We start from the raw sequence: 20,177 nt of genomic DNA, 5'->3' as shown, positions 1-20,177 counted from the left end.
AATCCTGTAGGTATTTTATGTTATTGAAAAGGAGTAAAATAATACCTGTTAGTATTATATTAAAAAAAGAATCTCTATTCTTCAGAAGATGAACAGATACCACATCAACTCCAAGCAACTTTACTGACTCAAGCCAGCCTAGCTGAACATAAAATTCATCCTATCCAAACTTTTTTGCAGGGGTAGGACAACCTAGATGCTGTTGGTTGGTTTGGTGATTCTGCTGTACCCTCTACACTTAAGATGGGACCACACTGCCATTTAGATGAAACTCATCAAAGCTTTCCTGACAAAGAGTTGCATAGCACTGCAAGGTGATTTGCATTCCTGTGTGTATCCTGTTCTTAAATTGTGGTATTCCCTCCTCTCCGAGAGGCTAAATTTTCATAGGAGACTGTCTTTCACCATGATCTAGACAGTGTTACTTTTTCCATTGTTTTTGCCTTGTACTGAAAATACCAGGACCTGAGTTACACGAACCTAAGAAAAGACGAAGGTAACAACACCAAAATCAGTTTGATCTCATTAATGCTTTCACAGGGTGGTGCTACAATGAAAAAGGCTTTAGAGATTAGGCATTTTGTTGCATTTTAAATTAACAAAATACGGTTTAAAATAAGTAAGACATTGACGGGGTATTTGTGTTACAGAATAATGCACAGTTCAAGAAAGCACCTCAAGACAACACCAGTATTTAATTTACTTCTAGAATTAGAGACCACAAGAAATTGGAGGGTGATGTATATACATATATATAAATACATATACAACTACGTGTGTAATTCCTTTTAATTAGAACTTTGTGTGTGTCCTGTGTCATATTTTGATTTGGCAGCAGCTTTCAATTGAGACGATTACTAGGAAATGAGGCAGAATTTGTCCTTAAGAGATGTTAAGACACCCATAAATCTTGCAAGCGTGTTTTAGTACATAAGACATTTATTTACTTTATATTAACTTGTATATAAGTGAGTTTTGATAATTGGAAGAAATAACTGACACACACTCATGTAAAACATCTTTGTTCAAGCTTTTCCTTAAAATGTGTTTGATTTTTGTCGTCTGTATTTTTGGAGTCAGGATTTCTTTCTTATTAGGAGCCTAGATATTCAACACCCTGCTTACAGAGTTCCCACTGAAATCAGGTCAAACCTTTAAAGTAAATGGAATTTCTGAATGTGAAGGATTCGTGCATTGTTTGCAATGTGTTTAGGGATATTTTAATATGGTATGTGATAATAATTTGAGTGCCCTGATACCAATTTTCATGGTGCATAAACAAAAGAAATATTTGAAGGTTATTCCTCCTTCCCCCAAAAAGGTAGCAGAAGCATAATGTACCTATGATATCAATAAAATCATCCTGACTTTGTCTTGCTGAAATTATTAGCAGAAGCAGTGAGTATTTCATTTTGTACTACAGACAACTTAACAACCATTCATTATCCTTTGCTATTGTCTACACAACCAATTTTTTAAATGCTCTAAAGGGAGAAACAATTAGTGAAAGTTATTACGTAATAATTAATATCTTTCTAAAGCCAGACTGTTATTGAAAGTGAAGAGGACATACATAATTTATGTAACCTCAAGGAAGCAGAATGAGATAGATATACCTCAGACCTGGGCATATTTTCTGCTGCTTTCTAGCTACAACCGTTTAAAGAAAAAATTTCTAAAGATCATTCCTCAGCAAGAAAATTAGTTTTCATGCATATAATTCAGCAAATCATACTTGCCTTACTCATGTGCATGCATCCCTGTAGGGCTGATTCTGCCCTATTTTTATGTCAGGCTCACCCTGATACAAAATGATTGCTATCCAAACCTCTTCTGGTGTACACCAGGCTAAAGGAAAGATGAACTTTTTATAGCAGCAGGCTTAGGTCTGAGCAGTAGCAAACTATATAGCATTAACTAGACACATTCTAATTTTAAACTGTCTGATTTTCCTCTAATGGAATTTCTGAGGTTTCTAAAAATTCACAAAAAAAAAAGACAATTCTCTTACATTTGAAGTTATGTATGAATTGTTAGATAAATAGTTAATCTTCACCAAGGCGCCTCATCATGGCAGAAGTCCAGGTTATCACTATTAATAAAACCTGCCCATCACCCAGAGATGTTATTGTCTCTACTGACTTAAGTATACATCCTAAAGGACTTTATGTTTACCATGCCTCATAGAGCGATGATGTTCCCAAGTTTACCCATTCTTCTGGCTTTTTTTTTTTGGCTTGAGGCATGTGGAACTTTTTCCAGAATTTACATTGTCAGTGCACAGTCAGCAGGACATACATGACTTCAAATTTCTTGCCTTTCAGCAGTATTACCTCAGGTTGGTAGAAGAGACCTCATGCTGGTCTAATTCCAGGAATAATTCCAAAGAGACATCTCATCCATTCTCCTCAGGAAGATATATCATTAGCCATAACTGCTCTGAAACACAGAATTATTAAGCACATTAGAAAATGTTGTTTATTTTAAAGCGTGCTCATTTTTCTAACCGAAATAAAACTTTAAAGGACAAACCTCCTATGTGCAATACAGTGCTGCAGATGTACACCCATCTGCCAAGAGAAGATGAATAATTCATTTTACAGGTTGTATGGCACAGAAATAATTACACAATAAAGGTTCAGATATTTTGCTCTTTAACATTCTTGGTGCAACAAATTCTTTTATATTAGAGTAAAAGGATGAAAGAAATAGCAATATCAAGTGCCCTAAGTATATGAACAGTGCTGGAAACCCCTAGTTCGAACTCCAGTTCTGCTAATATCTTGTACTTGACCTCTAGTAAACTATTTACCTCTGTGTATATCTCTATGCCTGTGAGAAGGGAATAAAAAGATAATTTTCTCTTTGCCACAGTGACTGGTTATGAGGTTTATTATCTCAAAGTAGATATACTGTTTTAAGGCATTATGTAATAGCTGTTACTATTATTGGAGGTTCATGTAAGCAACCTCTTTTGGAAATACATTTGCTGGGCATAAAATCAGCTTAGAGCATGAGTAATTTATAAGAAAAAATTTTAGAGCTAAGCAGTATCTGCTTAATGCAGATTTTCTTTGTACAGGGCTTGGCACAGTTTTACCAGCTGAAGCCCCAAACTATCTGTATCTACCAAAAGAGACCACTACAGACCCATTTTTGAGTGCATGGATACAACCAACCTACTTATTCTGGGTTACATTGAAACTGTCCCATTGGGTCTTGAGTTCATATTCAACTTCCTTGATTGTTTACATGGCCCAGGTGATAGTTTGCAGACTGATTCTTGTCTGAAATAGTTTCTTTGCTCCATCATAAGGGAGCATGAATACATAGGATGGTGGCTGACTTGCATCTCCAGGCACCCAGCACAATGTGGATCATGCCACTGGAACAATATTTAGTCCCAGTCTTACCAGGATAAGTATCCAAAGACCCACACATAGCTTGTCTACCTTCATGACTAGACCTAAATTATCAGTAGCCTTGCAGGCAGCCTCTGCTGATCTGAAAAAAAGGGATGGAGACTTCAGTTCAGGTATGTGGACAGCCAAATTCCAGGAGCATGTCCATCTGATGGTACAAAAACTCCTTTCCAAATCTGACTATGTCCACCCAACACATAAAGCAGAATCACATCAAGGCGTACTCCAAAGCACACCTTGTAAATAAAAGAAGGAATCAAGCCGCTGAAATTCTTCTGTAAACTGGCTTTGATATTTCAATGCAAAATACTAAGATATGATGCAAGTCTTTACATAGGGATCCATGAATATATAGTATAGTATATCCCTAGATATACTCTACCACTAGATAAAGTTTTGATTTCTCTGTGGTTTAGGAACATCACATGCTTTAATTTCCTCATCTGGAAAGCAAGAATGATACCTTCTTCTGTAATGATGTTTGAGAAGCAGACTGAGAAGCTGACAGAGAAGAGCTAGGAATAATGAATATCTATACTGCTGGTGTACTAGGGACAGATTTTTATGTGACTAGAAACTCTAAACAAGAAAGCACGGTGCTCTTGGTCTACTGCAGCATTAACACAAGAAAGCATGGAAGTACATATTGATGTAAACAGATTGTTCTTCACTGCTTTGTAGATGCAACAGTGCCCTTTTTCTCCTACACTTCTAATTTTCCCCTTTCTGAGGTCATTTTCACACAACTGCTCAACCTAGTTAATTAGTTCAATTGACATATGTTGCATGTGACTATTGCCTTAACGTAATAATTGAACACTTTGTAAGACTGGGTAAAAATACACTTCTGGTACAAGCAGTGCTGACTTAAATGACTGTGGTTAGTAGGAGTTGCCATTCTTAAGCTGTGGCACAGTTCAGACTGTCTAAAGAAAAGGGAGATGGAAAGACATTTATGATTTATAACTTTCAAAACTGGATCATTCATAACCTGAAGACATTCAGTGAAGCAAAGTAAAATATCTTTTTTCAGATTTCAAAAATATGTAAGTATGATATAGGCAAAGACACCCATGATCTATAACTTCTAACTATTGCATTTTAAAAGTGAGTATATAAAATACAAGAGCACATCTTTGTAAAAAACATTTCTCAGAAGTGCTTTTCTAATCATTTTAAAAACACAGTATTCAAGTTTGAGCTAAAATGGAATCAGTTTTCTAATTTCAGTTAAGTCTCCTCAGAGTAACTTCAGTTTCTGGAAGTTAACTGCAGGTTTTTCAGATGGTATTTCTCTCTAGGGGTGATAACACAGGGCATTGAAACACAGAAAAGCCTTTGTTATTCTTACAGACACCAAGGCCATCCTCAAGGTTGTGGAGTGTTGTAAGAGAAAGAGGAGGAAAAGGAACGCAGCTGCAGGGAGGGATAGACATGAGAGGCGACCCCAAACTAAACAACAGGGTATTCCATCCCATATAAATCAGTCAATACAAAACTGAGGGATCATGAGGGTCAAGCTCTCTTTCGATGGCTGATGTCCGATGAGAACCTCGTCTGTCTTTTTGCCCCTGACCCCAGATGCTTGTCTTCCTGAATCCAGTTCCTGAGTCCAGCTTCCATCTACTACTGAGTCCAGCCTGGGACCTTTCATTGTGCCTGCTCTGCAGTATCTTATCATAGTATCATAGTATCATAGAATATCTAGAGTTGGAAGGGACCTTAAAGATCATCTAGTTCCAACCCCCCTGCCATGAGTAGGGACATCCCATTAGATCAGGCTGCCCAAGTCCCCATCCAACCTGGCCTTGAACACCTCCAGGGACGGGACAGAACCTCCCTGAGCAACCTGTGCCAGTATCTCACCACTCTCATGGTGAAGAAATTCTTCCTAATGCCTAATCTAAATCTGCCCTTCTCCAGTGTTCCCCCTGGTCCTATCACTACAAAACTTTGTAAACAGTCCCTCTCCAGCTTTCCTGTAGCCCCTTCAGGTGCTGGAAGGTCGCTATAAGATCTCCTCTGAGCCTTCTCTTCTCCAGGCTGAACAGGCCAAACTCTCTCAGACTGTCCTGGTAGGGAAGGTGCTCCAGCCCTCTGATCATCTTTGTAGCCCTCCTCTGGACCTGTTACAACAGTTCCATATCCTTCTTACATTAAGGATTCCAGAACTGGACACAGTATTCCAGATGAGGTCTCACAAGAGAGGAATAGAGGGGCAGAATCACTTCTCTCACCCAGCCCAGGACATGGTTGGCCTTCTGGGCTGCGAGCGCACATTGCCGGCTCATGCTGAGCTTCTGATCAACCACCATCCCAAGTCCTTCTCTGCAGGACTGCTCTCAATCACATCATCCCCCATCCTGTACTGAAAATGGGGATTGCCCCGACCAGGTGCAGGACTTTACACTTGGCCTTGTTGAACCTCATGAGGTTCTCACAGACCCACTTCTCCAGCCTGTCCAGGTCCCTCTGGATGACACTCCATCCTTCCAGTGTGGCAACTATGCCACTCAGCTTGGTGTCATCTGTAAACTTGCTGAAGGTGCACTCAATCTCACTGTCAATATCATTGATAAAGACACTAAACAGCATCAGTCCCAGTACAGAACCCTGAGGGACACCACTTGTCACGGATCTCCATCTGGACTTTGAGTCATTGGCCACTACTCTCTGAATACGACCATCCAACCAGTTTCTTATCCACCTTACCGTCCACCCATCAAATCCATATCTCTCCAACTTAGATAGAAGGATGTTGTGTGAGACTGTGTCAAAGGCTTTACAGAAGTCCAAATAGATCACACCTGCTGGTTTACCTGTGTCCACTGCTGTGGTTACCCCATCATAGAAAGTCACCAATTTGGTCATATAGGATTTGCCCTTGGTGAAGCCATGCTGGCTGCCATTAATCACCTCCCTGTCCTCCATGTGCTTTAGCGTAGCTTCTAGGAGGATGTGTTCCCTGATCTTCCCAAGCACAGAGGTGAGGCTGACAGGTTGGTAGTTCTCAGGGTCATCTTTTCCACCTTTTTTAAAAATGGGCACAATGTTACCCTTCTTCCAGTCACCAGGGACTTCTCCTGACTGCCATGACTTTTTAAATACCTTGGAGAGTGGCTTGGCAACCACATCAGCCAAATCCCTCGGGACTCTGGGAAGTATCTCATCAGGTCCCATGGACTTATATATGTTCAGGTTCCTCAGGTGTTCACAAACCTGATCTTCCTCTACTGTGGATGGAGGTCTACACCTCTGGCCACCATCTTGCTGTCAAATGACCCAGGAGGGGCTAGGAGAGCAGTTATCTGTGAAGACTGAGGCAAAAAAGTTGTTGAGTACCTCAGCCTTTTCCTCATCCGTTGACACATGATCCCCATTTCCAGTTATCAGCAGGGGTACATTCTCTTTGACCTTCCCCTTTTGATTGACGTACCTGTAAAAGCCCTTCTTGTTGGTCTTCCCTTGCCAAGTTCAGATCCAGCTGCGCCTTGGCCTTCCTGACTTCATTCCTGCACAACCAGGCAGTGATTCTATACATATCCCATGTTCCCTGTCTGTGCTCGTGGTGCCTGCGCAGTTCCTTCTTCTTTTTTAATTTAACCAGCAGGCCTCAACTCAGTCATGCCGGTCTCTTCCCTTTCCTGCCTGATTTTCTATATACAGGGACTGAGCACTCTTGCGCCCTGTGGAAAGCTTCCTTAAAAATTTTCCAGATCTGCTCCACTCCCTTGTATCAGAGGACCACGTCCCAGGGGGTCCTACTGAGTAATTCCTCGAAGAGCTAGAAGTCTGCTTTCCCAAAATTTAGTGTCCTGACTATATTCCTCACCTGTTCCATATGCCTTTTGACCTTGATCTCCATCAGTGCATGATCACTGCAGCCCAGGCTGCCACCGATCCTAACGTCACTGGTGAGTTCACTTACATTGGTGACCATAAGGTCCAGTACTGCTTCTCCTCAGGTGGGGTCTCTATCAGCTGGACTAAGAAATTATCTTCAATGCACTCCAGGAGTCTTCTGGATTGCCTACAGCTTGCCATGCTACTTCCTCAGCATATGTCTGGGTGATTGAAGTCCCCAGGCAGGATGAGATCTTGCAAGCGCAAAGCCTGTAGCTGGAGGAAGAAGGCTTCATCAGTTGTCTCACTTTGATCAGGTGGCCTGTAGTATACACCAACCACAAGATTCCCATTGGTTCTTCCATCTTTAATTTTTACCCACAAGCTCTCAACCTGTTTGTGGCTATTCTTCAACAATGGCTCTTCACATTCTATCCCTTTCCTGAGATAGAGGGCAACGCCTCCACCTCTCCTTCCCAATTTGTCTCTCCTGAACAGCCTGTAGCCATCGATAGCCAGAGTCCAGTCATGGAACTTGTCCCACCATGTTTCCATGATGGCAATCAGATCACAGCTTTCAAGCAGCACAGTAGCTTCCAGCTCCTCCTGCTTGTTACCCAAGCTTCGTGTGTTAGTGTAAAGGCACTTCAGCCGGGCTGCCAGTTGGATCACCTTCCCAGTGGATCTTCTTTTGCCTATAAGGTGTTTTGGAGAAGTCTCCTCCCTAACATCTGACCCCTGACACCCATCCTTCCACCTTTTGTTAAGAGCTAGCTTGGTGTTATCCCTCTTCCCCTTTGACCCTTATTACAAGCCCCACAAGTTCCTGGGCAAAGACCCTCCTGCCCCTCTGAGAAAGGTGGCTTCCATCTGAAGCCTGTGACCCCAGTGCCATGTAGGCCATCCCATTATCAATAAACCCAAAGTTATTGTTGTGACACCAGCCACGGAGCCATGTATTAATAGACTGGACCCATCTGAGCAGTCCTATGTCACCACCTGTTACTGGGAGGAGGGAAGAAAAAATCACCTGGTCCCCTGATTCCCTCAGTAGATGTCCCAAGGCCTTAAAATCACTTTTAACCTCCCTTGGGTGGGTGGTGCCATAATCATCAAGCGGGGTGCAATTTTGTATATTTGTATATATGTTATTATTTTCTTATTAGTAGTATTTTCTATACTGTTATTATTGTTCCACTAAAGCTGGTTTAGTTTTAGTTTCCAACCCACAAGTCTTTTCCTCTCCTTTCCTTTTCCCCTGGGTGTAGGGGCAGGGGAAAGAAATTGAGGCTATAACTATTCACTTTTTATCTCCCAATCAAGCTGGGTTGGGGCTAAACAATGGCACATACTTGTTGCTGGTGCTTTTTTAACTTTAAAAAATTAATCATATTCAAAAGCTGCATTATGCATTTAGGAACTTCTAATCCTTCACTGTACTAATCTGTCTCTGTGTCAGATTAATGTTTCTTATCGGCTGGCTCTGTCTTTCAGGTTGTGATGCAAAGCATGGGTTTTGCCTGAGTTTGTAGAACTGCTGTAAGAATAATGTATTGTACATTCCTGGTGTGTCTTTTTTATAAGGTCACTTCCCCTATTTGAGTTCAATGGCATAACTAATGCACGTGAACTTAAGCATGGACGTTAGGACCTGAGCCAGCAAACATTAGCACAGGAGCAGGGAAGTGAACCCACGCAGAACTCTGCTCATTTTGGTATGGGAACATGGAAATCTGCTACTGTTGGAGCCAAAGTGATCACAGGACAGGGAGCTTTGAAAGCAATTAAACCACTAAACATTTCAGCTCTGCTTGCATAACAATCCATTAAACAAAAAAACCTCTTTTCTCCATTTCATTTAGTTTCCCAGTACTGTCATTGCAAATAATAACAAAAAGACAAGATTACTCTCTTTATCACCCTTCACTTGAAATGGGAAACAGTCAGATATGCTTTCTACTTTAGAGGTAATATTTTTAACTGAAAGATGGGAGATTTAGATGAGATATTAGGAAGAAATGTTTTCCTGTGAGGGTGGAGAGGTTGCCCAGAAAAGTCACTGATGCTCTATCCCTGGAGGTGTTGAAGGCCAGGCTGGATGAGGCTTTGAACAACCTGATCCAGTTGGAGGTGTCTCCATGGGACCGAGTGTGGAACAGGGTGGCCTCTAAGGTCCCTTCCAACCCAAACCATTCTATGATTCTATATTGACAAAGAAAGGGCCTTTCAACAGGTGCATCTCAAACTACCTCACTCTTTGGAAAAGAGCTGGGAGACACACATGACATCACAGACATGATATTCTGTTATTTTGTTATGTTTACCTTTCTTAGATAATCTCTATCAATACATCAGTCCACACAGCACATTCTGACTGCAGTTCTCACAAATGTATTGTACTTCTGAAAATAAATTATTATCTCATTGGCGTAAATGCTTCTTTAGGTTGAACTTTGTTGAGGTTATACCTGTGCAAGAGCTATCCATAGTGACACAGAGATGTGATTTGTAAAGGGAATACAACAAACAAGACCTCAATGGTGCAGTATCTGTGTTTAATACATTCAGATGAGTCACTTAACTACCCTAAAGGATATTCTGGCATGCATAAATATTTAGAAAATGGAAAAATGGCATATTTTTTATGAACAAGAAGGGAAAAAATTGAGTTTGTGTCTCAATCTATTATAGCTGTTTGGGTGGGTTTCCCACTGATTTACATAATCTTATCCCTCGTCTTTGGTCTGATGACTGAAATTGTATGACCAAGACAACAGGGTTGGTTTAGGTTCATTCTCTCTATCAAAAATAAAAAGAAGAGAGCAGGAAATTTGGATCATTTAATAGATAAGTAGATATATATGGTTAAGAAATTTCAAAGCTGACCTTTTATATATTTAGATACACAAGTGTAATATGCATATTAATAATGTGCATATATGCATACATATTAATTGGATATATCCTAGGTTCCAAAATATGAGAATTTCTTTTTTGTTTAAAGAAGAAAACAAAACACAGAAAAATACTTATTCCACTTTCTGGAAGCATTTAAAAGATTGTTAATTTTTTATGACATGCATATGTGACTCTCCTCATATGTACCAAGTAAAGAAAATTGTTTATAATAATTTTTCTTTATGTATGAAAATCAATTTCTTCAAAAGTTAAATTCCTATTACATCTTTGAATTTCTGAAAATACAGTGCAGTCAAAATCAATATTTTCCCATAGTTTTTCTGGCTTTTCAAACTAAGTATTTATAAAGCCCCTTGACTAAATAAGAAAACAATTTTTAAAACTTGATTAAGGTCACCCAAAAATACTCTCTTTTATTAACAATTTTAGCTGGAAGTGCCATGGAACAGATCCTAGCAAGGCAGAAATAATAAATACACTGGAACCACAACTATGAGAAATTCAAACTTGTAATTTTTAAGACCAAGTTAGAAATAATATTTTCCATACCAAAGGAAACAACTTTCCCATTTCTATGAAGATGTTAAAACATCCCTGTCCAGGCTGCTTAGCAAGAGGCAGTCACTATCAGCAGGTTCAGGAGAGAGTTACAATGATTCATATTTCCACTCCCAGGGCAAAGGTCCCTTCAGCATCCTCCTGTATGTCAACACCCTGCTGTTACTGCTGCAGACACTGAGCCTCCTTTGGAGCTTGTTCTTGCTCTGACAGCAGCCTCAGGCCCTTGCTGAGCTTCCTACCTCCAGTTCTCATTTCCACCACTGTGCAACAGTGAGTTCTGCTACCCAGGAGACGCAGCTGTCATGCTGTGTGCAGAATCACAGAATTGTAGAATCATAGAAAGTTTGGGTTAGAAGGGACCTTAAAGCCCTTCCAGTTCCAATCCCCCTACCATGGGATGGGACACCTCCCGTTGGATCTGGTTGCTCAAAGGCTCACCCAACCTCACCCAACACCTCCAGAGATGGGGCATGCACAACTTCTCAGGGCAACCTGTACCAGTGTCTTCCCACTCTCACAGGAAAATACTTCTTTCTCCTATCTAATATAAATCTCCTTTCTTTCAGTTTAAAGACATTAGTCCTTGTTCTATCACTTCATGCCCTTGTAAAAATTCCTTCCTCGGCTTTCCCATAGTCCCTTTCAGTACTGGAAGACTGCTATCAGGTGTCCCTAGAGCCTTCTTTCCTCCAGGCTAAACGACCCCAACTCTCAGCCTGTCCTCATATGAGAAGTGCTCTATCCCTTGGATCATCTTTGTGGCTCTTTTCTGGACTCATTCCATCAGGTCCATGTCCTTCTTATGTTTGGGAAACTCGGAGCTGGATGCAGAATCCCAGGTGAGGTCTCACGAGAGCACAGGAGAGGAGTAGAATCACCTCCCTCACCCTGCAGTTAATGATCCTTTGGATGCAGGCCGGGATACCATTGCCTTTCCGGTCTGCAGGCACACATTGCCAGCTCACGTTGAGCTCTTTATCCACCAGCATTCCTGAAGTCCTTCTCATCAGGGCTGTTCTGGACCCATTCTCCACTCAGCCTTTTCTTGGGATTGCTCTGACCCAGGTGCAGGACTTTCACTTGGCCTCGTTGAACTCCATGAGGTTCACACAGGCCCACCTCTCCAGCCAGTCCAGGTCCCTCTGAATGACATCTCTTCTCTCCAGTGTGTCAACCACACCACACGCCTTGGTGTCATCAGCAAACTTGCTGAGAGTGCCCTCAATCCCACTGTCCATGCCACCAACAAAGATATTGAACAGCATCCTCCTCCAACACATGGGCTCAAAATAGTACTGCTTGTACCCTCTGACTTAGCGCATCCTTGTTTTTCCTTCCCTCTGCACAGCTCCTCTGTACATAGGCACAACCAGCCCTCCACAAGTCTATTAATGACCCTTCAGACATGGTGCTCCATGAACTCACCCTTCCCAGTCGTTGACCACGGGTGTTATTGACCTGATAATTATTTCAAAATAAGTCATCTTAAAACTCCAGAAAATAAAGTCTCAACTCCTAGTGTCATGACTTATCTTATTTTTTGCTGTTATTTCTACAGTAACAGTAACAGTAACAGTAACAGTAACAGTAACAGTAACAGTAAAATAGTATGAAGCATGGATAATTCCCATAAGAGGAAAAACAAGCATTACTGTATTAATGCTTGAAAATCCAGTTTCTAGAAGTTCTGTGTGCTTCTATTTATTTCAGCAGCAAGAATGAGTGCTTATCACTTCTGAAAGCATGAATGAGTGCAGACAAGAAGTTTGATGTAAGATTTTCTATACAATTTGGTAGGGGAAAAAAAATAAAAAGCTGTTCTATCTTTGGCTTCCCATAGAATCACCAAATCCCATAGAGTCACCAAATCAGGTTTGAGAGGTACTATATCTTTTCTGTGTACAACAGAAGATACTAAAAATCCCACCAGTTGTGTGTTCTCTACCACAAAACTTCAGTAGCAAAATATTGCCAAGTTGAAAATAACATTAAAATAAAGGACCACATGGAAAAATTTCGAATATACTCATTAGCTCCTGTAAAAGCACAGACTGTATCAATGAAATTCCAACAAAATTGTAAAAGTTGTAACCACTAAGCTAGGAAAAGTGCTGTTCAGTGGTACAAGGGTGTGTACTTATCTGCAAAGAGGGATCTCATATTTCATAATCTAAGTAAAGTCGGGCCATGTCAGTGGCTGAGATAAGAGATAGGTGATACCAGATGTTGTTTTTCTGCATCATCAACTGGAATGGTTCTGCCTAAGTGAGCAGTAAATTAAACATCCAAGTGAGCAGTCGATTGCACCACTGTGCCAGAAATACTGAGAACAAAATCCAGGTCGTATCACTCTATTGGTTAAAAATCATAATAAAAAAGTCACCAGTTGGTATGAACGCACATAGTACTCTGATTTTTTCCTGTTCATCCAGTAGTTATGTGAATTACAAGCCTAAACTTCATATTTTGATTTCATGAGAATACCATATAAGTCACACAAACTGTCCCATCACAGAGTCCATTGCAAATGTTGCCTTGGATTTTGAAGTTGCTCACAGGATCCCACAACTAAAAATCAGTCCATGTTCCAATTTACTCACTAGACTCAAACATCTCTGGGGAGGGTAAAAACCAATCAAAGTTTAATCAGATCAAGTGAAAAAATGGCCCTTCACGGAGTGCAATGCAACACCCTGGAGGAGAATAACTCTTCAATGATTGGCAATGAATTCCTGTGAGAAGGGTCTGAACACTGGACAGACTCCTTCCCGTAAGAAGGTGGTGGTTGCGCGTACCTGGTTAGCAGAATCTTGGCTAGGAAACACAGCCAAGAATGTACGTGAAGAAAATAAAAAGAGGTGGTTGTTATGTGGCAATATAATTGGTGACAGAGATTGTGTGTCTGCAGGGGATTTTCTCTCTTTCTGGCTATGCTTCTCGTTTTTCCAAGAAATAATACTGATCTGTTTTAAAATAAATATGAGTAATTTAGGATAAATGGAGGAACATAATTTCATCTTCTGAATCAAGACTTTGTAGAAAAGCTTTAAGGTATCTAGGAACTATGGCATGAGAGTTTTCTCTATTATATATGCCAGGATATCATCATCCCTAAAAAAGAAAAAGGAAAGTTTTGATTTAAAATTTCTGTTTGGTCAAAGAAAATATAAAGAAAATTAACAAAGGCACTAAGGTGCACAATTATATCAAATTTACTTTCAAGTAATTATTTTTTTTTTGTAAGTTGGTTTATGAGTGAATGGATTTGGCAAAAAAATATAAATCACAAGATCTTAAAAATAAATACTAAAACAAGAGTTATTTTTAGTTGATCAAATGAAATACAAAATTGTATGGTTTTTTAACATTTATTTCATAGTCTAAGGACACAGAAGAATTTTGGTATGCAAATAAATACAAAACAAGTTGGTGTCCCTTCTAATAACAGAGGACTCTTTTGCCAAACCGTTAAGTGATGATAATTTACAGAAGTTGCTCACAGGCTGGGGAGCCATAGGAGTGCATAGATCTCTGTCCAGAGGTAATGCAACACAGGCCTGAAGCAAATAGCAGAAGAAAATTTAGATATCAGTGAAACAAATAAATGTCTTGTAAAATGAAGAGATAGTTATGTCAGGTCAAATGCAAAATAAAACCAAGACATTTCCCAAAGGAGTTATAGGAGGTAATAAAAGACAGCAACAGGACTAGGGCTAAAATCAGAAGATGGTCTTCCCAGGTTTGTTTCCATGCAAGACCAGAAAGAACTTGTAAAATATATGTATTTTTTTCTGATAAATGCAATGAAAATGGCTCTTTACTTAACTTCTCCCCTTGTCAATCACTGAATGCACCACCAATAGTTCTTCTGCCCTATTTTCCTCAAATAACCTTTCACGGCAAATCAGACTCATCTTCAGATTCAGTATATACATCAGCCTGAAAACTCTGAGGATACTTTCAACAGAGAGCAATAAATTCATATATATACTTACCTAGGAAACAGCTTTGACAGGGCTTATAAGAAGGCACCCGTAACACTTGACTAAATAACCATTAATTTGCAGGTACAGTTCAAAACGTAGCCTAGACTGATAGCAAATACTTCTTGCAGTTCATGTCAAACAGGTTAGTCATCACTAGGCTTAAGCATCCTTAATCACTTTTTGCATGTATTTTTGCAACTCAGCAGTATTTGCACACACAGGAGATCTCCTGTTTGCTCTGGACAGCTGCACATAGAAAATGAAGTTTTCCTCTAATTACTTTCTATTTATTTACTTGATGCAGAAGCTGCATTTGATGTTGAAGTACAAAGCGTATTGAAAATTGAAGACTTTTCCCCTCTGCTAGAATCTCGGTATAAAACTAATACTATTGTTGTTTTTCTCTCAAGTATGCATAATTTCTGTTTTAAGTTAGGCATTGTACTTTCAAAGCAAACGTCCTCTTCTCCCAGAGAACCTCATTTTTGTTAAAATCTCAACTCAAGTTTGAGAACAGAATAAAATGAGAGAGGAAAACAAACCTCACAGCAAAAATTAAATAGTTGCAGTTATTTAGGAAAGGTGAATTTACCTTAGAATTGATTATTTCAATGTTTATAACTTGCAAAATAAATACACTCCCAAATGTTCCAAAAGACCACCTACTTTGCTTTAATTTTAAAGGCAAAAGCTGGGGTTTAGCCAGAGCTCCTGCTAGGGAGAAGGTGGGTATTTCAAAACTCAGTTCACAGAAGATGCTTTATGCAAATGGAAGGGAGGAGACAAAACGAAGGGGGGAGCAGACAGCCAGGGCACTAAGGGTAACATCATTAATAGAAAAGAGAGGGCAGAGACGGGTCAAATGTCTGGGTCAGATAAGGTAAGACAATGTTATGGGGAGGTCTGAATGCAAAGCAAAGGTCTTGAATATAGCTGGGAGGTGCTGAATTTGCGAGACATGCAACCCATTACAGGATATGCCCAGCTACTTGCAGAATTTATTTTAAAGACTAAATTTTCATGACTAGTAGGACATTGTGCATTAGTAATGACTGTACAATTAAGGTTCCAGGTGTTTAGGAACATATCTGGAAAGGCATGACAGTATGATTGTCAGATTATTATCATTAAACAGAAGTATCTGCATGGAATGAAAATGTAAGCTGAACAAAAGGAAAATGTTCCTGATGGTGAATTCCATTAGGCTGTTGAAAAGTTTCCCAGGGGAAACAGTGGAGACCTGTTCTTTGCAAGACAGAACACTGAAGAATACACTATAAGGAACAATCCTAAAGTGGCACAGAAAAACCTTTAGGTCTTTACGATCTTTGATTTCTGTGGATCTGAACAGAGCCAGAAAAGAGCAGCACTAAGAAACCACAAACATTACTTCAGCAAAGCCCCTGACTCCAATAATGTCAATGTGACCTGTGAAAACACAGGTAGGTCTTTGTTACCTTGGCAGAGGTGGGAGTACCATAAATGCTAACATTTGTACCTTCTCAAATACATATTCATGCAGGTGTCCTAGTCCAGAACAAATTATTCCTCTGTGTTGAAAGCTTTTACTCTTGTGAAATAAGACACAATAAGTTGTAACACATATAGGTAGCATAACAAGATATTATGACACTACTGCACCCCATTTAACACACGTATTGAATCAGAATATGACATATTTGCATGAAAGTACAATAAAATATGTGAGATTAATACAATACACTAACCCTCTGTGTGCAAAATATTGTTTTAAAACAATAGTCACCCTGAATGAAAAACTTTTAAAACCCAACTATCTGATCATTATTGAATAAATTTTTCATCTTAAGTACTTTCTATGTAATTTTCAAAATTAGTTTCTCAAAAAGTATCATGAAAATATTTTAATTTCATAATATTACCTATGAAAAATGTTGTTTATTATTCAATGTATTATTAAATTTTTATTGACTTAATAGCACTTCAAATAGTCAGTCATTAAAACACGAAGCAACAGAGAAGTAAGTCCTAGCGCAAAGTCCAGTAACTGGAATAATGTCGTGCCCAGATCTGGAGGTTCACAAGAAGACACCTCAAAAAGAAGAGTAACAAGTGTAAAAAGTGACACTGCTAAGCTGAATTTCCTCACTGTCACTGTCCGGATCAGTGAAAGGAAAATTGCACTCTGCCTTCCATCATCCTAAAATAAAAACCTACAGTATCATAAGGAGCAAAGAAGTGGCCACATGGAACTACTGTCACTCCCTTCTTGGTCATCAGGTTTTCAGTTTCACAACAATCTTCCCAAAAATGGTGTAAGGAAGGTGAAGTTAAACTCAATTGGTCCCATGCCTACTCTCTTAACAACAAGCATACGAGCAGGGAAGTTTTGTGACCAATAGTCAGGACTAAAATTGTCACACAAACAGTGCAAGGGCCCGATTGCTATTACGGCTCGAAACCTTCACAATGACACTGTATGTGCCCTTCAACCCACACTGGTCTTTTGCAGTAAAGCTTACACATGTATCTCCAAAAGAATCATGAAGAAAATCTCAGTGATCTTTCCTGTACAAGGACGAAGCTGCCTTCACCGTGTGGCACTGCTCTGTGTAGTGCATTGGAAATCTGTAGCTTATAAACTGTATTTAATGGGACAAGTTCAGCTCTCTTCTACAGTCATTGAATTTCATTTTCAACACCTTCTTTTCCTTATAAGTTTGCAGATGGCATTGCAGTGCCCTCCGGATTTGCTGTATTCCATCTGGCAAGCATTTTTTTCCCCTTTCTGGTGTTATGTTTGTATTCTGCATGGCTACACAGGAGCAGACAGAAAAAAGCACTTAAAAGAGAGGTCCACATTAGATGTTTTTAACATACTGATTTTCTTACTGCTGTTATCTTCACTAAAGGTATTATTCATTATTCCAGTACAGTCCTATAATAATGGCCTCTGCAGGGCAAATCTATTACAGAAAAATGCTGTCAATTTTAGTTTCTGAGTTCCTTTGTTGTTGTAATCTTATATTTTTATTTCAAAATACGTACTTACGTGTTTAAAATGCATTTTTGTTTTTAAGAAAAAATGCCTAGTCCCTATCCATACAGCAAAACTAAAGGCCAAAAAAATGAGCCAGAGCAGTTTAAAGAAGGTAAAAAGCATACTCTAGTATAACACATGCTATTGTCTCCCTCCATCTCTCACCATGCAAGCAGTTAATGCTTCAGAAGAACTCCTAGCATTCAAGAAAAATTATATAGCAACCTAAGAGGTGCTTTGCTTATATTAAGGCTAACTTGGCCTCTGTGGATAAAGATATTTCTGAAACTCTTCTTCATCCCTTTTGACACTGAGCAACCACAGTCTCTCAAAGTTCAGATCAAAATGAAATTAACTGTTTTGGTCAAGAAAGAATAGTGCATGTAAGTAATACAGCATTAACAGCATTATTCTTAATTTTCTCTTCACTGTTTTTCTGTTGTGTGATGGGGGAGGGGAAGGCTATAACATTCCATCAAAACACAGGTACCACACCAAGCTCAAGCAGGACTTTGGGCCTCCTAAGAATGGATTCAGTTCAGATAATGATTGGATTTCTGGTGCACACTCTATGCATTTGCCTGCCTGCTGGTCAGAGGTCCAAGATCTTCAGCAGACACTTAGAGAGAGGCACTCCCTGTGTTACCATGGAAAACTCAAAACTCTTCATTGCTTTTTTTTTTTTCCTTTTAGCTTATAATGAAGACAATCCAGATGGGAGGAGGAAAAAAAAAAAAAAAAAAAAAAGGTATTTACTTCTTAATGAATGCAAATCTTATAGTACAATAACGAAAATCACATTTCTCGGATCTTAAAATGTGTCCAGATTATTCTGAGACCTGGCTTTGGAATTTAAGTCTAATTAAGAAAGAACAAGAAATTACATCCTAAAACTAGTAATGAGATGGCAATTGTGCCCTGTTAGTGTGCATAGTTGTTCATAGGCACACATGATTAATAAAACTTCTTTTTATATATCTTTTATTGAAACTGAATTTTTAAAGATTCCAGGGAACTATAACAGGACATTAAGAAAACTCTGTTATGACATTGCTTCCAATTCATTATCTTATTTCAATAACAAAAGAGCTGAAATTATTTAGCCCACCTCTAAAATCTCCATATTCTGTAGCTGCAGAATGCATATGCACATGTCGAGGTGATCTTGAGATGTTTTATACTATGCAGGATTGTAAATTTGTGTCACCTTTTACTGCTTCTATGATGGCTAAGCATGCATAAAATGTGCTGTAATTCTGGTCTTGTGATTCTTGTCACAATTGGAAAAGTATTTAAATAATGATTCCAGCAATGTGCAGGTTTCCCTATTCACATAAAGAAGGGCATGATTTTTACATATTTATGCCGGGCTGTTTATTAAAGGTACTAAACAAATTTGGAATTGTTGGCTGGTGTGACAGAAAACCATATAACCTCAATGGCAGAAGCAATCTAGTGTCAGAGATTCTTCACTGACTTAAGAGGAAGATCATGCATGAGTACTTGAACGAGTAGAGAAGGGAAATCAAAAGGTGTGTGGAGGAAAGAGAAGAGCTTCACTGAGACTTGGGGAAACAGGAAAACACATATTGGAAGACGCAAAGAAAAGAGATATATGCAAAAAAACCAAACCAGTAAAAGACAATACATGCAAAAGCCTTGAAGGAGTCTTCTTCTGTAGCAGAAAAGAGTGGATTAAATATACCAGAAAAGGGCTATAGGTGCACAGGTTCACATTCTACAGAAGAAGAGGATCTATGCTTTTACAGTGTTCTTATAGATTAAAGGAAAGCTTTATTTTAAGATTTTAATGGAACATTTGATCTATCAAATGGTCATATTAAAGAAACATGCCTTGAAAGTAGCCTAAAGAAAATTTGTCCGTCACATTTGCTGAAGTTTAAAATACTTTATCCCTAAAGTTATAAAATGATTGGTGCTCTATGATATTCTTAAATTTAAGATACTTTCAGTTTTTACAACTGAAACACCACATCATTTTATGTACTTTATACTAATAGAATTTCTCTGTTGTGTTTTTTTTTACACATAAACCTTAATCACAATCCCAATGAACTTCTAATTATTACTGTCCCAGATGAAATTTCCATCAGTTCTGTAAGAATTATATCCAACAGAAAAAAGAATGGGAACTGATAATCTGGATCAGGTCATCCTGTTTCTGTAGACTGGTCAGTGTGATTTTCACAGAAGAAAAAATATTTATGCACAAAACCAGTCTTTGAGGGAGTTACCAAACCAGAGAAAAAGCTTTTTTCTTTTACTTATTGATTAGTTATCTGTACAGCACACATCTTTACACATAAGTAAGCGTGGCTGCTCAAGTTGTCTGCAGCATACCTAATACTTTGCTGCAGTGTCATCCTGGTTTTTGCTTATGAAAGTGTGCTTCGCACGTCAATTATG

General features: G+C 39.1%; 1 long non-coding RNA gene across 2 annotated transcripts in view; it reads right to left on the bottom strand.

The window, feature by feature from the left end:
* Window positions 1-20,177, bottom strand: part of LOC128850348 (uncharacterized) — a 138,585-nt gene that overhangs the window by 79,759 nt on the left and 38,649 nt on the right. For both annotated transcript variants that reach the window (XR_008447681.1, XR_008447680.1), the window contains one exon: window positions 2,334-2,439. This is a non-coding gene — a long non-coding RNA (uncharacterized LOC128850348). The remainder of the gene's footprint in view (window positions 1-2,333; window positions 2,440-20,177) is intronic.

The sequence above is a fragment of the Cuculus canorus genome, chromosome Z (genome assembly GCF_017976375.1).
Source record: "Cuculus canorus isolate bCucCan1 chromosome Z, bCucCan1.pri, whole genome shotgun sequence".
Lineage (NCBI taxonomy): Eukaryota > Metazoa > Chordata > Aves > Cuculiformes > Cuculidae > Cuculus > Cuculus canorus.
Note: the sequence above shows the minus strand (reverse complement) of the source record. Positions and strands in the feature narration are given on the sequence as shown.